The 23,237-nt window shown below is 44.3% G+C and overlaps 1 long non-coding RNA gene across 1 annotated transcript in view; it reads right to left on the bottom strand.

The window, feature by feature from the left end:
* The window catches only part of LOC309873842, a 283,992-nt gene that overhangs the window by 30,770 nt on the left and 229,985 nt on the right, over nucleotides 1–23,237 (bottom strand). The window contains exon 4 of the long non-coding RNA XR_014316746.1: nucleotides 12,929–13,029. This is a non-coding gene — a long non-coding RNA (uncharacterized lncRNA). The remainder of the gene's footprint in view (nucleotides 1–12,928; nucleotides 13,030–23,237) is intronic.

Raw genomic sequence — 23,237 nt, forward strand, 5'->3', positions numbered from 1 at the left:
GTTAACACAGGCCTTTCTCAGCTGGCATCAGTTATGTCTGAGCTCTCGCTGAATTAGACTCGCACGTAAACTGCTGCTATTTTGAACTATGGTTTTCTTTAGCAGTGTACTCCTCCTGCTGCATGAGTAATAAATACTGTTTCAATAATTTTGGCTGGCCACTGTATACCACTGGTTGCTGATTCTCAAAGGAAAACCACCAAACTTGCCAAGGGGTAAGAGCAGTTGGCATACACAGAAAGTTGTAATTGGATCCTCATTTAAGAGGAAGAGAATTATGCAATTAGGCAATTAGGCATGGATAGCATAAATGCAAGGATATTCCTGAGAGTGTACATGCAGAGACCAGAAAAAGGGTAACTAATCCTACAGCTGTGATATGGAGAGACATTAATTCCTGTAAGGGAGAAGGCACACTTCTGACAGCTCAGTCATTCCCCTGACCCTCTCTTTCCATGTGATCCTGAAACAAAGCCACGGTGTTTTCTGCATATTGTGCCTGAGTTTTGTAGGCAATTAGACTTGATGAAACACAAACATTTGGTCCACAGCTGCACTGAGCTAACGTCAACCCTCACTTCACGTTTGTGTTGCTAGAGGAGGCCACATGCTTGCTATGGGATCGGCAGCCACAGGTACCTTCCCATACCCTGCTGCACGCAGAGAGCCCTGGTGAGGGTACAACAGTGGCTGAGGCTCATGATGACACTGCTGCTACAAGCTGGAGGTGATCAAGTGATCATAGAGAAAGCCATTTTGTCAGTGCTCAAGCTTTTAAAAAGTTTTTGTACTCAGATAAATAATAAAATAGTTAGAAATTGTCACTTGAAAACTGGGGGTGAGGGAAAGGGGAAAGAGAAGAACATCAGTGTGATAGGACTTTAAAGACTTTTTTCAAGTTAAGAAATAGTGTTTTCTTCTGGGACCCAGAAGGTGCAGACACAGAAGAAACAGATATTTTTACTTCAGATTATGCAGGCACTGGGGATAATGGTAATCAGTTCATCTACTGCAGAAATGTAAAGTCTCCTAGCTGGAACTCAGGCATACTGTCACACAACTTAGGGGAGATTAAGTATTGTTTTAATTTGAAGCCCCACAGGGAAGCCAGGTGGACAGAATATAATTACTTATTTAGTCAGGACATCAAGGATAGCTATCTGCATCCAAAAAAAGAATCTGATGCTCTCTTTAATAGCTATGAGCAGACAGGATCCTGTTTTTTCATCTGCAACTTGTATTTCAAATATATTCATAACTTTCTCTACTGTACCGTATACTTTTGGAAAGGGCAATTTTGGGAATGAAGATTGAAATTTCAGGGACAGCTCTTGCTGTCAAATAAAAAAAGTAATTTCTAAACTGTGGAGGGGATCATCCTTTAATATCTCAGGACAGGATCCCTCAAAACTTGATGCATAAATCATGCTCTTCGTTTATTTGAAGGGATCTATGCTGGATTGTCTTACGCATTCCTTCTCCATCAGTACAAGACTGTATTTTGTTACACTTAAATCATCCTTAGGAAAGCTTAGCACAAGGGTCCAGTCTGATTTTCATGGCTGAAGAGTTTTATTTGTTCTGATTTATTATCAAAACTGCCTTATTATATTATTTTTCTGTAGCAGAAAGTGGGATAACAGCAGAGTGAAAGAAATGGGAAGGCAAGATCAGCTTATCAGTCATATTGATGGTTTGTTGGTCAGGTCATGCAAGTCTCTCATCTTTCAAAGAATTCAGTTCTTTGGGATTGTGATTATGAGGTGAAAATGTGCATAGTGTCCATCTTGGCTTGGCACAATCATATGAAGCGAGGCACAGCCTAAAAGCAAGCATTTTCCCCAAATTTCAAAATCTAGAAAGGACTTTAGTGACCACTTCACAGTACTGGAAATAGTGCACACAGTTGAAAAGCATCGTCTAGCCAAGAGAAATGAACTTAAAAATTACTCAGATGACCACGTGCCTGTAGGCACACACACATGCTTTGGACAGTGAAGAAAGTGGTGATACCTATGATTGTGATACCCATGAAAGAATAAGAGAGGGGAGCAAGGAGGGCCTGAAAAAAATGGGGAAACAAGATCCCACCTCCACAAGTCCAAATACTGATTACCAATGGATCTGGTTAGCAAGAACTTGGTCTCATCTCAGGATGAGAACAGGGCTCTGAAATCCAGGAAGAATTGAGCATTGTGAATTCAGCATTAAAACCGTTGATGGAAATAGGAATACTTAAGATGGAAAGTTGCTTTATGTCAGAGTTTATGGAAAACTGGAACTGGATTTTAAAGTCATCCATTCATTGTTATTTTGTTTATATACACTTGCCACTTAAAAAATTTCTATGAGAAAACTTCACCTATTATTTTAAAAGTGGGCAAAAAACTTCCATGTCAGTGCTGATCCTTACAGAGGACCCCATTCCATGTGGCATTTAAGTATATCTTTAACTGTTTAGCTAGATAAGGGCTACAGCTTTTGTGTTCTTTGCAAATATCATATTCTATGCATAAGCTTACTTTTTGTGATTCATTCCCTCTGTAAAATAAATTACAAACCTTCAGATGGGATTTAGTCTGGATTTCAGAGATAAATGTGTGCACATTTTTATAGATTAGGTTTGTATATGTCTCTGCATATATATATATATTTATATTATTGATAAAACTCTATTATTTGTTATCCATCAACAGTTCCAGCCAAAACCAAGAGCTTGTTTTTGTCCAGAAATCTTCTGATTGCAAGTGATACTATATGTGCCCTGATTGACCAAATGCGTGACAGAAGAAATCCTCTCTCAGCTTTGTGATCTCCCTATTGTTTATTGAAGGATAGGACACAAAATTATTTTCTTCAAAATCCTCAGAACTGTTTTGCATAAGTGATCTTCATTTTGCAAGGGTTTTCTTTCTCTGACTACAGAATTATCCTTTCGTTTGTGGATAAAAAGCATAAACCCTCTCAAGTTATTTTTATCCCTGCATCGGGAGCTATGGCATGAACTAATTTTGCTTCCTTTCCTTGACCAATGAGGTCAGCATCTTTCAATTTTAAGGGAAAACCAGTAAATTGTACTTACTTTAAATTCACCATTGATGAGACGCAGTGATGTGGAGTCAAATGTATACACACCCTGCAGGTTATCCTGCCGTGGTGCTATCTGCTCTGTTTCGCTCTTCTGGGTCAGGCAGAGTGACCCAGAGAAACAACTGCGTATCAGAAAGTCACAGGCCCTCCTTTGCTCTCCTTACTTTTGTGCTTATCCTGGTGTATGTGAGGAAGGAGACCACTGTGTTCTCCACTGTCATACAAAGGCTCGTTTCCTCTCAGTGGTGTGGGATTTAGGGCACGGGTTTCTGAGCAATGCACAAAACGACCCTGCTTGTTTATCCAGCGCTAATTGCCAGGTGCCAAGGGTCCTGCTCTCACCAAGCTCACCGACAGGAGCTGGTCCAGGGGCCAGCACAGCATCATTGCAGCAACCATGCCAGACCCTGCTCTCAGCCCTCCCAGCCCCTCTGCCCAAGGACCAGAGGTGGGGCTCATTCCTGGTTCACAGGCTGGGAAGCTGCCTGTGGCTCTCCCCTCTGCCCTGACACCCCTGATCCCAGCAGTCATGAAAAGAAAGGTGAGTGGGGCTGCTTGCTACAGGGAGGATTCCTAAAACGGGCAAGGCAGTAAGCTGAAAATGAGCAGGAACAGCTGCTGTTTCAGCCCTCTAAAAGCTAAGTATGTAGCTTAAGCTAGCTGTAAACATCACAATCAACAGACAATGCAGCAATGGAGCATAATTCATCCTGCCATTCCCTGACAGGTGCCTAAAAGAGACTTCCCCAAAACAAACTGACACACCTCCCTCTCCACGGGCTATGGCAAAGCCCAGAACATGACTCTATTTCACCGTGAGATGGATGCACTCTGTCTGTAGCCTCAGAGCACCTGTCCAGTAGATAAGTAACATTTTCTGCTGCCCATTAAGGTACATTAAAGATTTTAAGAGGGAGCTGAAGGACATGAGTTGGCAAAGGTAGTTTTTTGACTGAAAAGAGTAAGGCAGGTGAGAGGTAACATTAAGATACCTATGCTGGGCACAGATGAGGAAGGCACTGAAGGTGGTCGAGCGACGTAGCTGCAGGGCAGGTGTGGATTGACACAAACGCATGTGGCACAGAGAAGTTGGGCAGTCCTTAAAGGCTGCTCCTCAATGACTGTGTTTGAAGAGTGAGAGCCAGTGCAGGGACAGGACAACATCTTCCCAGGAACAAATGCTAGGACAATCTCATCAGACTGTTAAGTGAATCTCAGGGAGTCTGCGTTGTGGTTGTGAAAGTCACAGGAGAAGGTGGCTGTGACGATCAAGGTGAGGGGCAGCAAGGGCTTGGACAAAATCATCGGTGGCACATGAAAGGGGGACAGGTTAGGTACAGATAGAACCAGAAAGACCCTGACTTCACCTGGATATATAGATCAAAGGAGGGAGCTGGGTTAAAGATGAAACAGAGTAAAAGCTTGAATCAATCTTTTTAACATCTGCTAGTGCATGAAACCTAAGGTGTGACATATATAACAAACAGTTTAATTGAGAGAGGGGAGAGAACTGGCAACAAAGAAGTGAATGACATGCTCAAATGTGGGAGAGGTACATTCCTGTAGCTGGTGGGGCTTTCATACATTAGAGGCCAGCCCTGGTGCTATTATTCCAGGCAAAGCCTTTTGATCCTGCAGAAGGCAAATCTTCCTCCAAGTTCAATGGGAGCAGGCTGAGGCCATATGTTTAGAGATAAAAACCCAACGTGTGACTTGGTAGTCACATGTACCTGTAGTACGAGTATAGGACTAGTCTCATATGGTAAAGCTTCTCACCTGACTGCCACAAGCACAAATGTATAAACAGGCTCAAATGCTGAGTCCATGTCAGAGGTTTCTGATACCAAGTGAAGTAGCTGTGCCACATCAATGTCCAACACAGCAAGAGCTAGAGAGATGTTTAAAAAAAATCCACATCATTAAGTCTAAACAACACCTTCTTAGGATTAAACACGCTTTTCTCATTCGTTCACAGGCAGACATTTTGCACACCTACCAACCCTTTTGCAGTGCCGTAGGCCTAAGCAGCATGTATACTTCAGCTGGTAAGATCAATCTTGCATTAGAAGGAAACAGTGCTGCAAAGTCACAGGACAGATTCTTATCTAAAAAAAAAAATAATGTGCTGTGCTCTGAATCTAGTCAGGACACCAGCAAAGAGGAGTTAATCAAATATACAGTGTACGAAGCACCAGTTCAATTGCCAAGTGTAAAACTATGAGTAATGTCCTATCTGTTATCGGTTGATTCACTCATGGAACTTTTTCACTTTGTTTAAAAACCACAGTGACTGTCCCAGCTGATATCAGAGCAATGGCATTTCTCCTGATGACCTCCAATTTGGTTTGATAAGCTCTTCCATCACGGGGACAGCAGCTGTGGAACAGCAGCCAAACTTGGGCACAGCTTTATGAAAAAGCAGCCATCAGCATCAGTATTCCCATCTCGTTTCACTTGCTCACCGTAGGATCCATAAATTGATGTTAATCATCTTTAACTGCAAAATACAGTTTGACAGTGGCTTGCCTTCAGCTTTGGAAGGTACTCAATTTCTGCCATTTTGGCATCTATCACTTAGACATCTTATCCTGCATTTTGATAGGAAAGCAAAGACCTTTGCTAAAGGAAAGACAGACAGATGATCCAAATAAGTCTTAGCAGCAGCAAAGATAACTTCCTGGTACATGGCTCGTGTGTGTGGCATGGGCTGTGTGGGTAGGCCGGGAAGCAGTACAGCTGTCTGTATGTGTCTGCCTCAACTGAGATGCAAACTCTGCCTCACCAAAGATGGCTCTGTCTGGGGTGGCTCAAATTTGTCTGTGCCTTTGCACAGAGCAGACAGCCAGGCTGAAGAGAGTGAGCTCTCACTTACTGGTGTGTCAGAGGGCTCTCCCGCAAGGTGAGGGGCAGGGCAAGCCCCAGCACCTTTGGGGAGATGCTGCACAATGAGGATATTGGAGTAAATGCGGATCTGCTGAAAAACTTCACGTAGGCCTGGAGGGGGTGGCCTGGGTTTTGCGAGCAGGGAGCAGAGGCAGGAGAAATGTGAGGAAAGCCCTCTGGCTGCAGGGCTACAAAGAGATCTTAAAACAACCCTAAGTTTGCACACTCTTTCCCCAGCCTCCAGCTGCCAAAAACATTTTGCCTGTTTTTTGTGCAGGGCCTAGGGTCAACATGCGAGGGTTGCCATGTGGAGAAGAGACAGAAGTGCAATGTATTCAGAGGGGAATGTTAAAGAAGAGCAAGGAGGTTTGATGATGATGCATCCAGGCAGGGGCAATAGATAATTTTGATGAGTGATTGTAACCACACAGCAAAACTAAACTGTGATCAGTAATTTGATAGTATGGTGAAATGCTCTGTCTGTAGAGGAGAGCTGGTGCCTGCAATCAATCATTCAATAAACAGAGACAAGACTAGAAACCGATCAGGACTTCTTGCAGACAGGCAGAGATGTAACCAAAAGCAAAGAAGGATCCTGGACTCATTCAGTGTGATTAAATGCACATTGGTGTATTATCTGCTGCAAAGAGTATCTGTGACTGTGCAAGATCATTGGTGTGAGGCACACAAAATGTCAGCTGCTGCTTTCAGAGAGTTGAGCAAGATCTATTGCCTGGTGATAATTAACTATCCATCAATAAATGATAAGTACGCCAGGAAATCAACATGAGGAAGAAGTTGTTCAAAGGAGAAAAGCAAGTCATTAGAAGGAGCAAACGTACTGGAACATTTACAGGAAATAGATAGCACATCAAAAAGCACAGATCTAATACACATGAAGGTGGTGGAGGGTTGGTAGGAAGATGTCAGCGTTGCAAGCATCTGGCTAGAGGCTGCAAAATGAAAAAATGATGAAAAGAAAACTTCCAAAATAGGCCAAGTTCAGTGCACTGCACTGATGGAACTTGACACAAAATCTGTCCCTGACGCATCAAGCTGACTGGCAGCAGGAATTTAAAGATATTTAAAGATTATATTTGCCAGCAGGAGAAAAAAAAAAAAAAAAGAGAAAAAAAAAAAAAAAGGAAAGCAAAAACCAAACCAACCAACCACCACCACCAAAACAACACTTCAGTTTTCCTAGATAGGTCAATCAGCTCCAGTAGCCCTAACCTCAACTGCTGCCAGGTACCCACCAGGCTTATCCAGGCAGGCAGGAGCATTTGCCAGCAGATACACCTCCTAGCCAAGGTGCTGTTCTTTCAAGAGCACTAAGCTTTCGTTAGTTGTGGGGAAACTCAGGCGTTTCAGTAGTCTTCCTGCTGAAATCCCTTTGACATAGTCCTTGGCTGCTTCTTTTCTCCTGTATGATTCCCTATGTGTCTTTGGTGAGTGTCTTCTGGGTCCAATTGCAGTTATTCATGGTGAATTACAGTGCTGGGGCAGCCCACTAGGTAGTGAGAGAAGTGAAGAAAAGTACTAGTTTCACCTAAAACAGTGAGGTGGTGTGGGGAGAATGGGAATGGTCTCCTTGTCTGCAATGACTTTCTTAGTCAGTGCTGCTGAGTTTAAATTACATCATCTGAGTTGTAGGCCTCAGTTAGCAGTGGTAGAGCTGTTTGCAGGTGGAGTTGAACTTCCACAGTGTGATAGCAAAGACATGAGAGCAGGAAGGAGAGAACACTTGGAATGCCAGGTCTGGCAGGTCTTTTGCTTGAAAAAAAACAGAGCTCAAGTGCAGGATTTCTAAGTTTTGCACTTATTTCCTGATCCTTTTGATACTGTAGTCCTTAGAAGCAGGTGGAAGCAAGTAGGAAGCTGTTAGAAGTACAGGAATTGCAGCTCTGATGTTTATTAAGGATGTATTTCTTCATCTTGATGAGGATGAAGAAATGGCTGAAAGCAGAGACATGGACAGCCTGGCACAGAAATTGAAATGGAGCCTCTTGTTCGGGTAGCATAGTGCCTACTCCCAGCTGTCCAGCTAGCAAGTGATTACAGGCTTTCCTTGTGTGATGGCAGTCATGTAAGGGACATGGCAGAACAAGAATTACTGATGGCAGCAAAAAGCTTAAGGGGAAATAAGACAAATCTTCAGAGAGCCAGGCTTTATTAATCCCACTGCTTGCAGAGGGACTCATTTCTTATTTCCTTTTTCAGACATTTAGATTTTTCAAAGATAATCCCTAGTTTTTGAAAGTTTTGAGATGAGTCCAGGGTATCTAGGCCTGGCAAAAGTGGGAAGCAGATCTCTATTATTCTTTTAAATACGAAGCATGGAAGAGCCCAGCACATACTGAGAACATGTAGGAAGAGGGAAAGTCTTTAATATGATCTACGCGATGGCTCTTTATTAAAACTGTAACACATCAGCAGAACCACAGTTCTGATAATAGCATTTGTGCTAATGCCAGCTACGCAGATTATGTTGTCAGAAATCACCGTGCTTCCTGGCATTGTCATAATTCTCAAGTATCAAAAGCATAAGGCAGGCTAGTGCTTAAGGAAAAAAAAACCATAATCCAAGTATTTCCTGTGAGTGATAGCTAGCCTAGGGCTTTTCCCGGGGCTGGATTAGATTAAATCTTTTGCCTTCCCCTTCCTTGGAAGATCGCTTGGTGGCTGAAAACCTGGAGTTTCAGTTGCAGAGTCTCTGTCCTGATGGCTGTGTGGGTGAGACAGCAAGCCTCAGCTTTCCTGAGGGCCCACAACCCAGGGTCTGCCACTGGCCCTGGTGTGCAGTTTTACACTCTCCTGGCCTTGTTCCTTCTCATGTAATTCTCTTGAAGTAGACCTGATAATGCTAATAATATTGCAAAACCTCATTCTTACCTTTCCTAGCATCCTCTGCCCATGCAAGGCAATCTCATCCTCCAGTCCTGGTGGTGCAGTCTGGTTGCTACAACTCTCTGGGAATTTCCAAGGCAAAAAAACACCCTGGCTAATGTCAGCTGAAGCTGTAGGACAGCCTGTGCTTACAAAGGCCTCAGTATAGAAATGATCATCACCTATGTTTACCTTGTGGTAATACAAGGTCTTCTAAGGGATTTATTTGATATCAGGTTTTAACTACACTAGGTGAGGACACAGTGCAGTTAATTTCTATTCCCTGTACAAAGAGCCAGCTGAGTTCATCTCACACATGTCAATGATAGATCAGCCTGAATCAAGTTTGTTTTAGCTGTTAAATCACATTTTTCAATTGTTTAAATAGTTCAGACAGAATTTGCACAGTAACATTTTAGCTTTTTATAGCTGTCAAGAAGTAATACAAATAATTACCATGTTCCCTGGTGGGTTTTATCTGATTAAAGTGACATGTCTGCTTATGCAAGATATTTGAATAGAGACATTCAATAAAGTCAGTAACATTTAATTTCCCCTCTCCTCCTCTTTTTCTTTTTTAAGCTACATTTGCTATTTATTTTAATGTCATGTTTTGAGGTTTGGTATATTTTTCTTAAAAGAGTTTACATAATGGAACAATTTAGCAGAATATTTTGCGTGCTTGTAATGAAATATTTCTTCACAGTATAGTAAGGTACTAATGTACCTTGCTCATGCTAAGGACTATTGCACTTGTCTGAACACTGTGGAAATACTGCTGGAGTTCTGGGGAGCCAAGGTGGAAGCCACAATTTTCTCCAGATTGCAACAGGAACTGCAAAAGAAAGTAGGAATTTATCTGGAAGCTGCCTGTGGTGTCAAGAACTTGGTGAACTTGAATAGCAGAAGCCTTTTACAGGATGTTGTACTGGTACAAAATCCCCTAGGATTATATATTTCTGATTAGAACTTTTCACTGTTTCATCTGTTATCCGACTTCAAATACAGAGATATTTCTTGCAGAAGGCTTGATGACTGTGCCAGCTTTCATGGCTTGGTTCATTGGCACATAGATTGCAAAACCAAGGTGTTTAAATTTTAATCGTAGCTTTCCCTCTTAACTCATTTAGACAATGAATTTTCAGGTTCTGTAGTGCGGGTTTTGCACCAGACTCTTGTAAGAAACATTAACTCAGCCATCTCTCTTAATTAGTCTCTTGGGCTTGTGTTCTTTACAAGGTCAGATCAGGTAGCTACAATAGGTTTTTTGTCTGCAAAATATGGGTATCTTTGAGGTCATGAACATCAGGAAGTGAAAATGGGCCTTGTAGAGTCCCAAGCAATATGCAGCAGCTAAGAGCCCCAGACTTGCTATTAGTCCTAGCTGGTGTTTATATGCACAGTTTATCAAATGCTGGCTAATATATCTTGTCTTAGACGAAACTTCAGATGGCAGGCTTTATGTCTGCCCCAGGGAGCCTGGTATCTCAAATTCCTTTACTGAGGGAAGCTTTGGCAAAGCCAGGCATGAGACAGCATGTCTGCAGGGCTGGAGGAGCACAGACCAGGGCACCCAGACTCTGTGTAAAGTTGCTGGACCAGCAACTGGACCAGTGCTGGGGTCCCTGGTGCTCCCTCTTCCATGACAGTTCCCAATGGGGCCCTTGCCCTTTAACATGGCACTGCTTCTTTAAACTGATATAAAACGCTGCCTAGTTCTCATCTTCCCTACCCAGCTATTAAAATATCCAGCAAATCCCCAGCTTCTTCTGAGCTTCTTTCCTCCTTTTTATGGTTATGGTTTAGATGTGACATTTCCCTTGGTTTTGTGAGACTGCTAAAGATATTTTGCTCCATTTTAAAGCTGTCAGTGGTCTGCATTTAGATTTCTGTGCAGATTATATGAGACGAGTGAGGTTGCATGGTTTATAGTTTCTTTCTTTTCTAGCACTGCCCCGCATTGTGAATCCCGTAAACCAACACATTGACATTTTGCCTCTAAAAATGATTCTGTGAAATGCAGTTTCTTATATTGCTTTATCATTACTAATGTTCATCGATTTCTACTAAAAATCCTTCACATAAACTAAAACACTGTATGAAAGGATACGAATATCTACAGCAAAAATGAAGAATGGTATTTCTTTTTATCACCACTATATTTCTTTGAATCTGATTCTCAGTTACACTGAGACCACCTTAAGCTGTTCCAGAGAATAATCTATCTATATGTATATATATAAACACTCAGAAGTATATTAGATACTATTTACTCCTACTTTAAGGACTATTTTCCCTGTCACTGCAGCACAAAATGGTCTTGGTTTCAGTGAGAAACTTCCCCTACTCTTGCAGATACTCAGGATGGGAAGGGCAAACACTGATTTATTTGCCAGAGGTTTTAACTCTGTACATCAAAATACAAAATACTTGTCATTGGCCTATCCCAATAATTCTACATAACCAAAGGGAGAACCCAGGAGGGCTTCAATACGGCACTATAATAAGCAATTGCAGAAACGTTTATCACTTCTGATGGCAAAGATTAAAAAAAAGAAAAAAAGAAAAAAAAAAAGAAAAACCAACCCGCACCATTTATTCCAAAGAGGTAAGTATGACACCTTAACAATTCCATCTTTTCCTTATTGCAGACATTTCCATTTCAAGCTCTGACAACATTAAAGAAGAAATTTATTGGAGTTCATCACACAGCCTGAATCCTGTGGAGCCAAGGTATTAATAATGATGTAGAAGTGACAGTGTCAACAGTGATTTAAATCATTTAGTCACTATGATAAACGTTGTGTTGCCCTAAAATTTAAGGGATGGACTGAGAACATAAGTCACTCATAATAAAAAACAAAGTCAGTGGCAAAGGGTTTGCATTTGCAAAACCCATCATGACCCAAAATAAAAGATTGAATGAGAGGAGCTAACAAGGAAGTCATAATATCCATGAGATAAATGCTCATGATATCTCATGAGTCCATGAGATAAAGACAGATGTCCTATGTGAATGTAATACCTGCCTTTCTACCCAAAGAAGTCAGCACTGCATATATCAACAAAGAGCGAAAGTAGACCAGGATAAAGTACAGACAGGATGTTTGATGTCTGCCAGACAGCAACTGTTCCAATCATCATTTTGGTTGATAAAGGTTTGATGTGGGTCAACTCCTGATCAATCTGTAAAATGTAGCCTAGGATAAATTAGAAAACAAGATGGAGAGATGGAGAAAAAAATCAATTTCCATCCTAAACTTCTGTATTATACATACAGGTAGGAAGAGATGCAAGAGAATGACGAAAGACAGGAGACGTCACTCACAATGCCAGAAAGAGAGTACGATAATTGATTTGAGAGTAATCAGGGAAACAAACAATGAGGCAACAAAAATGTTAAAAAGAAATATTGTGATCTCAGGAAGATCTAAACTCAAATTTTAAGCCTCTAGAGGTTTAAAGAGAAGAGACCCTGGGAGGATAAAGCAGCTAGGTCTCCATCTAACTATGTAAGGTACCATCAGGTCCTTCTGTAGGACATCATGTTAGGAGCCGAGAAAGCAAAGGAACAGCACAAACTGTCTTCAGAAGCCTTGCAGACATAATGGACGTACTATGCTATGCTCAGTCTCCAGTCTCTCTTCTTCTCTTGCACCCAATACACCAAATTTCCCTCCCTCCTCACTTGCTAAGCTTTTCACTCAACACCAGCTGATCTGTATCTCATCAAATCATGGTGCTCCTCATGGCACATATCACCTAATCAAAACACTCTTTATCAAAACCTTCCTGCATTGAAAGACTTCACAAATATAATTTTTGTTTCTAATTTGTAGTTTTTACAAAATGTTGATTTTCATACATTCCTGAATTGGTCATTTCTGTTCACCTTTCAAAGATGATCAAAAAATTATTCATTCACTGAACAAGCTGTAGGAAATTTTGTTACCAAGACATTTGTCAGAAAATTTCTCATCCTCTTACAAGATCCTTCTAAGCTCTTCAGGGCCAAAATGTCTTAAGTATTCCCTCCCTTTCATCAAATTAGGAATTAAACTCACTTTACCTTGGAAAGGTAATTTTCCATCAATTTTGTGTGCAGCTGCCCAAAGTGTGATAGAAAATGTCCTTCAGCAGTTTTTATACTTCAGCCAGTAAGCCGTGGTTCTGGAAAAAAAAAAAAAAAAAATTACAGGTGATAAGGGTGACATAAAAAGCATTTAGAAATGTACTTATAACATGGAGCTGGATGCTGTAAGACTGAAAATTATTAGTTATTTCCACCCAACTTCTTAGATTCAAAAAGAGCACTTAAAGGCAGTTGAACGATGTTGGTTGAATTTGGCATAGAGTCAGCATGGACAGAAGCAATATAAGAACAACAAATGGCTGTAGGAAAGTTATTCTGAGTGCATTTTCATCATGCCTGAGTAGATATATGAGTGCTTGTGTAAATCTGCAGCCCACGTTCATTGTCAAAAGTATGTTTCTATGTAGTCTGGCTGCTGTGGTCTCAGCCCTCCTTGAAGGGATGACTGAGTCAGCGGCATAGAACAGTGTCTGAGAAGCTGCTTAGACGAGCATGCATCAGTATGCACTTATGTTGAGGTAGCTCAACATAACAACTTTTTTCTCTTCCCCCAAATAAATAAAAACAAAATCAATTTCTAGACTCTAGCAAATTGGCATAGTTGAGTATGGACAAACACACTAGCAGTGGTTCAGCTCAGGAGCACTGCCCTGGGAACACTACAGAAGAGCCTTTTTGGTTTTCTATGACCATAAACAGGAAATACGTCCTCTGCTTTAAGGGTGTTGTCCTGTAAAAACTTACCCTATAGGAACAGCTTTAGCAGAGAATAATTCCTTTAAGTGGATCTGTCTGCTGCAATGAGCAAATTAAATATCATGTAGATTATTTTTTTTTAAGTAAAAAGCATAGCTTTTGCCAAATTATTTTAATTATTAAAGAATTACTTGCTGCCTTGAGCAAAATTTCATGGAAGATGATATACGAGAGTTTATTTTTTAAACAGTGAGTTCTATTTAAATGTCTCTCAGATGAAATGTTATGATTTTTGTCTTTCAAAATACTGGTTCAAATGTCTAATGGAAGGTTTGCAAGGCACAAAATGAAAATTCAGCTGTCAGCAAAAACTCGTGGAGACAGCAGTGAATGACAAAAATGGGCCAAAATCTTGAGCTTTTGTGTGCTACTCAGGCCCTTCACTGGTGCCTGAGAAGAGCAATCAGAAAAATCACAAAGTGAAGAGACATCAGTTCCTGATGATTGACTTCACCCATCAGCAGGCTGTCAGACAAGCTGGGGGTGGCAGGGTCCCACTGTTACCTGGAGATGCTCAGTTTTTTATCGACCCCACAGAAGGGAAGCTCTTTGCTCTCTGGCCTGGATACTGCTGGGGTGTGTAAATGCCTGTGAGACCTTTTCCTTCGCTTTTGGGCCTCTTTTTTGCCAATGTTGCAGCATTTATTTGGGTTAATTTTTGTCTGCCACCTGATTAAATGGATTCAAGCTTTTTGCACGACCAGATCATCCTCCCCTTTTCTCCCTTGTGATTTCTGAAGGTATTCAGGCAACCACAGCTGAAGTTGGGTGTTGAAAGAAACACCCAGGCCTGCCGAGGCACCAAGGGTTTCAGTGGGAATTGGCTGCTTATGTGCTCCTAAAGGGTTTCTGTGTGCTGTGTACCTCTGTTTTGGTTCCAGTGTTTAAAAATCTGACTCATGCAGCTTTATTTGTCAGGGCAGATGGAGAAGGACAGGAAAGAGATTAGTTTTAGAGCTGACTTATCCTGAGGTGATAGCTCTTCGAAATGTCAGCACTATTGATGATGGGCCTGCTTCACCCACGCAATTAAACACATCTACTGAAATGTCACTGCTGCCGCCCAATGATCTGATGAACAGCTCTGGCTGGGGGATGTTCTGACACAGCACAGTCAAACTGTTGGGATGCTATGGTCTCTGTCAGACATCCCCTTGGTCCACAGGTAATGAAACACCACTGAAGGCAAGGAGGGTTAGTCAGCATTACATAAAATAGTTAGTCTGTGTGTGTAATTGTTCTAACTTCACTAATATGTAGTGGATTCACATGACGCCTTCCCACAACTCCCAATGTTTGACCCATTCTACTGCCTAAAATTTGCTTTCTTAGTCTTGATTGAACGATGCACGTGAACTCCTTTAAACAAATGACTGACAAAGTAAGCTATTTGTTTTAATTTGGACTTTATTTATCTACTGAAGGTATAGAAACCTGCTCACTGTCACTTAGCAATCTCTTATTCCTCAAAGACTACGTTAGGATTTCTTCCTGAACCTGAGCTATACCTTGCCTTACTGTTCTGCCATAGGAAGGCTAACATAAACTGGTGCAAGGAGAACTCCCTACTGAATATCAGAAAGTACACAAAGCTCAATATTCACTTTGGGAAAATAGGTCATGAATCTCTCCTCCAGTCACGGCGTGCATCTATTATTAAAAAAAAAAAAAAAAAAAAAAAAGAAAGAAAAAGAACTCTTAGGTTAGCCTGGCAAGAAATGTTCCAGGAAATGAAAATCTTATAACTGCTGCTGCTTGTCAAAGACCTCATGAGCAAGAAATGGAAGAAAGTCACCAAAGGAAACTTAAGATGAGTTGTGGGACCCACTGCTCATTTTCTTTTTCCTTTGCTCTTCAAGGGAATTGCTTTCACCAAGCAGTGCAAAATATCAGAGAGCTGCAGACAGCTTTCTTCTGGAATTTGTGACAGACTGTTGTAGAGCAGTGTTAGATTCCACTATTATGTGCAAGATCTGTTTTTGGAGATAGTTTGTAACATTGTGGGCCTATATTGCAAAGAAGGAATGAGCCATTTCAGCTGTCAGTCTCACTAATTATTACACTTTCTAGTATTACTGTTATTTGTTGAGGCTAGTCCATTTTTCCTTAAGCTTTTATTTTTCAAAAATGCAATCCCCCTGCCCAGACCCACAAAACCCAGGATGAAATATGTGCAGATTTTTCTTCCCTCAGAAGAAATATACTGTTTGAGTTTTGATCTCCTGTAGTTCTGGGGTGAAATATTCTAACTTACATATCAGAAAACCCAGAGGTGTAAGAAGCGTTCCTCCCTATTTCTGCTGTTGGACAGCAATAGCTCTCAGAGGCTTCCTAGCCCAGATGAATGACCTATTGTGCTAGACATCATCAAACATATAGTAAGAGACTGTGTCTACCATGAAGAGATTATTTTCTAGACAGAAAAGCTGCATAAAGGGCAGCCAAAGGAAAGTGTTTGTAGCTATATTGCATAAATAAGGAAATGAGACACGAATGTTAAAGCCTAAAACTCCTCAGATGTATTGAAACCAGTGGGAATTTGGTGGGTTATTGCCTGAGTAAAGCAAAACAACCTATGTCACAGAGGAATTCTTTGGCAAAGAACTGAACATAGATATTGCAGAACCTGAGCCACCTGAGCTAGCCATCAAGTGCCTAGCTTTCTTTTTGAGAAAGAAAAGGTAAGAGAGAGTGAAAAGTTACGGGATAAATGGCTGACACACATAAGCAAGCAATTAGAAGGATAAAATGTAAGATTTTTATTCTGGAAAGTTACTCTGAAAATGAGTTTTTCTGCCAATATTTGGGGAGGCACCTCAACAATTAGGCAGAAAATGATTTCCTTGTTCGTATGGGAGTCTTTAACCTGAACTGGACCTTACAAAATCAGTGTCACTGAAGAACACTGTGGAAGAGCACTAATAAGATTTCATAGAATCACACAATATCCTGAGTTGGAGGGGACCCACAAGGTTCACAGAATCACAGAATTTCTAGGTTGGAAGAGACCTCAAGATCATCGAGTCCAACCTCTGACCTAACACTAACAGTCCCCACTAAACCATATCCCTAAGCTCTACATCTAAACGTCTTTTAAAGACTTCCAGGGATGGTGACTCCACCACTTCCCTGGACAGCCTGTTCCAATGTCTAACAACCCTTGTGGTAAAGAAGTTCTTCCTAAGATCCAGGCTAAAACTCCCCTGGTGCAACTTAAGCCCATTCCCCCTCGTCCTGTCACCAGGCACGTGGGAGAACAGACCAACCCCCACCTCGCTACAGCCTCCTTTAAGGTATCTGTAAAGAGCAATAAGGTTGCCCCTGAGCCTCCTCTTCTCCAGGTTGAACAATCCCAGCTCCCTCAGCCGCTCCTCGTAGGACTTGTTCTCCAGGCCCCTCACCAGCTTCGTCGCCCTTCTCTGGACCCGCTCAAGCACCTCCATGTCCTTCTTGTAGCGAGGGGCCCAAAACTGAACACAGTACTCGAGGTGCGGCCTCACCAGAGCCGAGTACAGGGGGACGATCACCTCCCTAGCCCTGCTGGTCACGCTGTTCCTGATACAAGCCAGGATGCCGTTGGCCTTCTTGGCCACCTGAGCACACTGCTGGCTCATATTCAGCCGACTATCCACCATCACTCCCAGGTCCTTCTCTGCCTGGCAGCTCTCCAACCACTCATCTCCCAGTCTGTAGCTCTGCTTGGGGTTATTGTGCCCCAGGTGCAGGACCCGGCACTTGGCCTTGTTAAACTTCATGCAGTTGACCTCAGCCCATCAGTGCAGCCTATCCAGATCCTCCTGCAGAGCTTTCCTACCCTTGAGCAGATCGACACACGCGCATAGCTTGGTGTCATCTGCAAACTTACTGAGGGTGCACTCAATGCCCTCGTCCAGATCATCGATGAAGATATTAAAGAGGACCGGCCCCAGCACCGAGCCCTGGGGGACGCCACTAGTGACTGGCCTCCAACTGGACTTGGCTCCATTCACCACGACTCTTTGGGCCCGGCTATCCAGCCAGTTTCTAACCCAACGAAGCGTGCGCCAGTCCAAGCCAAGAGCAGCCAGTTTCTTGAGGAGAATGCTGTGGGAGACGGTGTCAAAAGCCTTGCTGAAGTCAAGGTAGACCACATCCACAGCCTTTCCCTCATCCACCCAGCGCGTCACTTTGTCATAGAAGGAGATCAGGTTCGTCAAGCAGGACCTGCCTTTCATAAACCCATGCTGACTGGGCCTGATCGCCTGCTTGCCCTGCAAGTGCTGCGTGATGATTGTCAAGAGGGTCTGCTCCATGAGCTTCCCTGGCACTGAGGTCAAACTGACAGGCCTGTAATTTCCTGGGTCTGCCCTCCGGCCCTTCTTGTAGATGGGCGTCACATTTGCTAGCCGCCAGTCAACTGGGACCTCCCCCGATAGCCAGGACTGCTGATAAATGATGGACAGTGGCTTGGCCGGCTCCTCTGCCAGTTCTCTCAGTACCCTTGGGCGGATCCCATCCGGCCCCATCGACTTGTGCACATCTAAGTGCCGTAGCAGGTCACCAACCAGTTCTTCGTGGATAGTGAGGGCCACATCCTGCTCCCCATCCCCTTCCACCAGCTCAGGGTACTGGGTATCCAGAGAACAACCGGTATTGCCGCTAAAGACTGAGGCGAAGAAGGCATTGAGCACCTCCGCCTTTTCCTCATCTCTTGTAACTAAGTTTCCCCCTGCATCCAGTAAAGGATGGAGATTCTCCTTAGTCCTTCTTTTTGTGTTGATGTATTTATAAAAACGTTTTTTTTTTTTTTTTTTATCTTTAACGGCAGTAGCCAGATTGAGCTCCAGATGAGCTTTGGCCTTTCTAATTTTGTCCCTGTACAGCCTCGCAACATCCTTATAGTCCTCCCTAGCGGCCTGCCCACTTTTCCAAAGATTATAAACCCTCTTTTTTCTCCTAAGCTCAAGCCACAATTCTCTGTTGAGCCAGGCTGCTCTTCTTCCCCGCCAGCTCGTCTTCGGGCACGTGGGGACAGACCGCTCCTGCGCCATTAAGATTTCCCTCTTGAAGAGCGCCCAGCCTTCCTGGACTCCTCTGCCCTTCAGAACCACCTCCCAAGGGACTCCACCAACCAGTGTCCTGAGCAGCTCAAAGTCAGCCCTCCGGAAGTCCAATACAGTGGTTTTACTGGTTCCCTTCCTGGCCTCGCCAAGAATAGTGAACTCCACCATTTCGTGGTCACTCTGCCCAAGACAGCTCCCGACAATCACATCTTCCACCAGTCTTTCTCTGTTTGTGAAGAGAAGGTCTAGCGGGGTGCCACCCCTGGTAGGCTCACTAACCAGCTGCATCAGGAAGCTATCTTCCACGCTCTCCAGAAACCTCCTAGACTGCTTTCTCAGGGCTGTGTTGTGCTTCCAGGATATGTCAGGGAAGTTGAAGTCCCGCACGAGTACAAGCGCTGAAGATTTCGCAACTTCTGTCAGCTGCCTGTAGAACTCCTCATCCGTCTCCTCATCCTGGTTCGGCGGTCTATAACAGACCCCGACCAGGACACTAGCCTTGTTGTCCCTGCCGATCCTAACCCAAAGGGACTCGATCTTGTCATTCCCAGCCTTGAGTTCTACAACCTCAAAAGACTCTCTAATATAGAGAGCCACACCACCACCCCTTCTGTGCTGCCTTTCCCTTCTGAAGAGCTTATAGCCAGGCATTGCAGCACTCCAGTCATGAGACTGGTCCCACCACATCTCCGTGATGGCAACCAAGTCGTAGCCTGCCTGCCGCACGATGGCTTCCAGCTCCTCCTGTTTGTTACCCATGCTGCGTGCATTGGTGTAGATGCACTTCAGCTGGGCCATTACCTTATCCCCCGGCCTTGCTATTGTTCCCCCTGGCACAGCCCCAACAATCCTTGATTCAGCCCCATCCCCCTTCTTACCTAGTTTAAAGCCCTCTCAATGAGCCCTGCCAGCTCCTGGCCCAGGATCCTTTTTCCCCTAAAAGATAGGGACCCGTCTGCGGCCATCAGGCCGGGTGCCGAGTGAAGTGCCCCATGGTCCAAAAACCCAGGATTTCTGCGTTGGCACCAGTCCCTGAGCCACGTGTTTAACAGGTGGGCTTTCCGTGTCCTCTCTGTACCCCTCCCTGCCACTGTAGGGATGGACGAAAACACCACCTGCACTCCCACTCCATCCACTAACTGTCCCAGCCACCTAAAGTCTTGTTTGATAGCCTTCAGGCTTCTCTCTTCAACGTCGTCACTACCTGCCTGGACTATCAAAAGAGGATAATAGTCAGAGGGGCGTACCAGCTTGGGAAGGTTCCTGGCAACGTCCCTGACCCTGGCCGCAGGGAGGCAGCAGAATGCCCTACGACTAGGGTCAGGCTGACAAATAGGGCCCTCTGTTCCCCTAAGAAGAGAGTCTCCCACAGCAATAACCCTCCTGTCTTTCTTGGTGGAGGCAGTCCTGAAGCGTGGAGTTGACCTCCTCGCCCTAGGCATCCTCCTGGGAACACTTGCTACCTCTTCCTCACCCACTGGCCTCTCAATCTCCAAGGCCTCAAACCTGTTGTGTAAGGGCACCTGGGAAGGTGGGACCGGAAGGGGAGGGCATCGCCTGCGATGTCGAGCAGGGACCTGTTTCCATTCCTCCTCATCTCCCAGACCCCCTCCCTCTGCCCAACGGCGACAGGGCAGGGGGTCCACTCCCATTTGGGGTGTCTCACCTCGATACCTCTCCTTGAGGCCCTGCAGGGAGTAGCTCCACAAGTCTATCTCCCGCTCACACTCCCTGATATCCCTCAACCTCTCCACCTCCTCCTTGAGCTCCGCCACCATGCGGACCAGGTCATCCACCTTCTCGCACCTCATGCACGCATTTTCTCTGCCTCCCGCTGATGGCAGCAACAGGCTCAGACACTCCTTGCATCCCGTGACCTGAACTGCTGCATTTTTTAACGGGTAGTCGGTCTGGGTGTGTACCGACTTTCTGGAGAGCGCACCATGCCTGGTGGAGACCATAATCACCTAGCTAACAGCTGTTGTTAAGGAGGTGTTCGTATGGGCAGGGGGAGCGCCCTGCCCTTCCTGCTCGCCCTGCCCGCGCTAACTGCTGCGCCACGCCCTCCTGACGTGCCACGCCCTGTTTGCCCATTCCGTTCGCCGCACTCCTGGTCGCTCGCGCTCCCTAGGGGCAGCTTTTGAACGGTCGGGGAGGGGGCACTGCTGGCTCCGCCTACGCCTCGTCAGCCTCCCTCATGAGGGCTGCCAGGTCCTGGCAGCTCCCTCAAGTAGGCTTGATGCCGGAAAAAATTAGCCCTGCCTGGCCCGATCCCCCACTCCGCTGCAGAACGCGTCTGCCCCGGAGCCGATCGCCTCGGCAAATGGCGTTCATGGAGTCCAACTCCTGGGTTCCCAAAAGACCACCCAAAAAATCACTCCCTGTGTCTGAGAGCGTTGTCCTAATATCTTCTTGAACTCCCTCAGGCTCGGTGCCGTGACCGCTGCCCCGGGGAGCCTGTCCCAGTGCCCGACCACCCTCTGGGTGCAGAACCTTTCCCTAACCCCCAGCCTGACCCTCCCCTGTCCCAGCTCCATGCCATTCCCTCGGGTCCTGTCGCTGTCCCCAGAGAGCAGAGCTCAGCGCCTGCCCCTCCACTCCCCTCGTGAGGGAGCTGCAGGCCGCCATGAGGCCTCCCCTCAGCCGCCTCTGCTTGGGGCTGAGCAAACCAAGGGACCTCAGCCGCTCCTCAGACATCTTCCCTTCTAGGCACTTCACCATCTCTGTAGACCTCCTTTGGATGCTCTGTAATAGTTTTATGTCCTTCTTTTATTGTGGTGCCCAAAACTGCACATAGTACTTGAGGTGAGGCCACCCCAGCACAAAGCAGAGTGGGACAATCACTTCCATTGAGGAGAGCACTGAAGAGAACTGTCCCCAGAAGGGAGCTTTGGGGAACCGCACTCGTGACTGGCCACCAGCCTGATGTACCCCCAGTTACTATAACCCTTTCAGCCTGACTCATTGGCCAATTGTTCACCCACCATATTATGTATTTTCTAGCTGTATGATACGTATTTTGTCTAGAAGGATACTGTGAGAAACAGTATCAAAAGCTTCTCTGAAATCCCAAAAGATCACATCTACTGGCTTCCCCTAGTCATGTTGAAAAAAATAAGTTAGTTAGCAGGACTTTCCCCTTGTGAAACTGTTGGCTATGACCAATGACTGCATCGTCTTTCAAGTGTTTTCCAGCAACTCTCAGAATAATCTTCTCTATATAATCTTCTCTATAATTTTATGAGGCACTAAAGTGAGACTGAGAGGCCTGTAATTACCAGGGTCTTCATTCTCATCCTTTTTAAAAACTCGGACAACATTTATCAGCTTCCAGTTGACTGGTACCTCTCCAGATTCCCAAGGCCATTGAAGAATAATTCAGAGAGGTCTTGCAGTAACATCAGCCATCTATTTCAGTACTCCGGGATGAACCCCATTGGGCCCCACAGATATTATGTGCATCCAGCTATAGCAGCAAATCCTGAACAAGTTCAGAATCAGATGTGAGTTTATCCTTTCTCCAGTCACAATCCTTCAAAACGGGGCTTCAGGAGTCTCAGGGCCCATCATCAGTGTGAAAGACAGAGGTGAAGAAGACATTAAACGTCTACCTCCCTATTTGTGAGGTGACCAACCTCCTCAAGTAAGACAGAAGTCTGTCCCCTGATGACTCAGTGTGTCTGGCCCTGATTTTCCTCCACTTCTGCTGGACTCCCTTTGCCATGGGTGAGTGTGAGCACAAACACAACTCTGCAGAGATATGATAGTGCCACTGACTGGGGGAGGCAATGGAAGGTGAGCATGACCAACCTCTTGTCTTTGGTCTTGCCTTGTAATACATTTATAGGCCTAAATAAAAACAAACAAACAACAAGCAAACAACCCTTCCCCTCCTCTCCCCCCCCCCCCAAAAAAAAAAAAAAAAGAAACACCACCATCAAAAAAACCCGCAACACAGCAAAAGTGTTTACAAACTCTGAAGAACTTCTGATTACTCCAGAAATGACTCCACTTCAATTCCTGAAAGGTTTTCTTAGAGTTTCAGGAGCACGATAATATCTATGTCATCTGTACTCATCTACTGTGTGATACATTTATTTGCTCCCTTCCCATTCACTTGGTGTTATGTAAGCTATTTAAACTATTTATTTGGGTAATAGGTTCTCAAGATATTATATAACATGGAGCTTAGTTGGACACCTTCTTTCTGCTCATCTTTATATCACTTTAATTTCAAGCACCAAGTGACTACCACCCCTGTGAAAACTGCAGTGATATTTATATAGAAAAATAAGAAATGTAAGGGTTTAGACAAAAAACAATCTTTAATACTTAGCTTTCTGAAAACTACTCTAGCAATAGAATAAAAGAAGAGAAGTCAAAATCCCAGGACCAGAGAGTTTCCCTAGACCACCTGTATGTGTTAACCTTCAGAAAGATAAATAGCAAAGATTTGCAAGGTTGCTAAGTGCTAAGTTTAAGGAAGA

This window comes from Aythya marila, assembly GCF_965140915.1.
Source record: "Aythya marila genome assembly, chromosome: 1".
NCBI lineage: Eukaryota > Metazoa > Chordata > Aves > Anseriformes > Anatidae > Aythya > Aythya marila.